This window comes from Panthera pardus, unplaced genomic scaffold, assembly GCF_024362965.1.
Source record: "Panthera pardus isolate Hobbes unplaced genomic scaffold, ASM2436296v1 HiC_scaffold_11, whole genome shotgun sequence".
Classification (NCBI taxonomy): Eukaryota; Metazoa; Chordata; class Mammalia; order Carnivora; family Felidae; genus Panthera; species Panthera pardus.
In genome coordinates this window covers 14,037,580-14,040,218 of record NW_026526666.1, presented here as the reverse complement: position 1 = coordinate 14,040,218, position 2,639 = coordinate 14,037,580, and positions in this window count along the sequence as shown.

Genomic DNA, 2,639 nt, shown 5'->3' with positions numbered 1-2,639 from the left:
TCTCTGACAGTTGTCCCTGGAACCACACTTCTGCTTTTCCTTCTAAAGAAGGCTGTTCCATTTAGCAAGTCAGACAACCTTTGAGAAGGTAGGTGAAGGCAGGGGTAGATTAGGAAGGGCTCTAGGGGAGAGTGAAAACTTTGTCTTAGACACACAAGCTTGCAGAAGGGCCAGATCCTCCTCTGTAAATCTGACCCTGCTTAAAAGCAGTTAGGTAAGACTAGCTTAGAGGCCAGAGTTGACATAAAAAACCTCACGGTGCTTCTGTTCCCTAGGATGGGCTCCATGGGAAGGGCAGGAGGCTGTGAAACCACAGGAAAGATGAGACTGTGTTTAATCCCACAGTCCCCAGAATCAGGAGCACAAGTTGGAGCCTTATTAACACCTGCTTCTCTTGCCCAGTCACCCCCAAGTGGGAGACCAACCAGAAGAACAGAAGGGAGGGAGGAAGGATATTTTCTCCTTTCTCTGGTGCTCCCTCTGTTGCCCTAATGGCCAGTTGACCGTTTCCCTGGGGAGGGTGATGTTTAGGCTTTTTATTTGCTGCCTTTCATCTGCAGTGTACAAACACTTCACTTTAATAACACCTTATGTTAGTATAGTGCTTCTCTTCCAGGAGCCTAACAGACTTACTATACTGATCTCTTTTATCTTTGTGACAGTCCAGACGAGAGGGTGGGGACATGATTATACGTCTTCCATTGTACAGAAGACAGGGTACCAGGCGAGTAAGGGAGATGAGACAACATGACCAGGTGGGAGCCAGGAGTCCCTACTTCTCAGCAGTGCTCAGTGCCTATTGTGTTTCTTTGGAAGATGAGGGCATGGCTCCGAACTGGCCTGTCACTTAGGAGCCTTTACTTGATCTCCGCGCCCTTAGTCCCTAAGCAGCAACTTCCCCAGGCCTGCCTGAGCTTGGCACCCAGGAAGGAGGCTGTGTGCTGGTCTTCCACTAGGGACTTGGGACTGATCCTGTTCATCTTGCTACTGGAAACCCTGTCGGACTGGGCCACCCATAAGGATGACCACGATGACTCTCCTGCCACCAGGTAGGCTCCACCAGCCTGCCTCTACTGTAGCCCATTGCCCTCCGCTCTGGGATAACAAAGCCAGGGCAAGGGGATGAAAGAACAAACTGCTCCCCACCACACACACTTCTTCCCCGTTTGAAAAGCCTACAGGGCTTTAGGGTTAGAAACTTTCAAGTGGCTCTGAACACCCCCAACTAGCCCTAGAGGTCCCTATACTTGCCTCCTCTGTGCTCTCCTACCTTCTGCTCTTGGTGCCTGTGACCTTCCTTCCACCAGGAGGCACTGCTTTTCTCCATGCCCTAAAAGTACCCTGGGAGGGCAGTCGCTGGGGCTCTGAGCCTGTAGAGACCTGGCCTGGCTTCTGGCTGCCCTGACCCTGACTCCCTCTCTGCACTGGCTGACATACGTTCTCACCTGACCAGTTTTCTGGAGCCTTTGGCACCTGGAACCTAGACTGCTTATTGCTTTATGCAGAGAGAGCCTCCTGCTCTATGCTGTTGGCTGCCCAGCTTCCCACACCAGCCTTCTCCTACCTGCCCAATGGCTGGGTAAATGTGCGGACAGGCCTGGGAGCCTGCGTAGTGAGAAGGAATGAGTGGAGGCCTGGAAAGTAGCCGATGTGTGGCCCAACTCGTCTGTTAGCGGGAAGTCTGTACTCCTTTCTTAATGATGGAGCCGGAGGAGAAAAAACATAGTGTGAAGGAAAGGATGACCCTGCGGCTGAGGTCCTTCCCTCAGGTCACACAAGAACATGCCAGTAGGTGGGCACACATGGGCAAACACACGCATTTACTGAGTGCTCACTCTGTTCCAGGCACGATTAGGAACAGGCTTACAGGAAGAATGGGACACAGTCCTTGCTCTCAAAGAACTCACAGTCATTAGGAAAGGTGTGGCTTGCCTGCTCCAGAGTGAGCTGAAAACCAGACTCCTTCCCTCCCTGGAGCAGTGGGATGGACCTGATGCAAGCCTTGTTTAGGATGGGAAGGCTGGCCTGGACGTGAGCACTTGGGAACCGTCCCAGATAACCTTGACTCCACCCTGGCAGTTGCCTCCGCAACCCACAGCTGATGCCCTCATCCCTGGCATCTTGACCTGCCCCATCTCCAACCTCAGCTACCCAGGTTACCTCAGTTGGCAAACAACCCCACAGGCCTGGTGGAGTGAGTCAGAGCCCTGGGTCCTTCACCAACCCTTGGTTCCCACACCCAGGAATTCAGGGCCCAAAAAGCAGGTCTGGGTGCTTCAGGCAAGAGAGAGGAGGCACCTGGTCTCTCTACCAGGAGACAGGGACAGCTAGAAGCCAGACTTTCAGAACGCAATTCTAAAGAGCCAGGCAAGCCTAGGGACCGAGTGTGAGACTGCTGAGAAGTTCAGTTTATTAGCCCCCAAGGAACCAAACCCTGCAGTGGTGAAGCCACTCCTGGGATCTGACACTTTTCCTTGTCCCGCTTTTCCTTTGCTGAAGCTTTTCCGGGTTACCCTGGGTCCTAAGAAAGGCTTCTCTCCACCTCGACCTCCCCCATACCTCCCACAAGGGGCCTGGGGCAGCCCTGGCTGCACTCCAGGGATGAGTCTGACAGGCAGAACTGGGATGGGCCCCAGAGA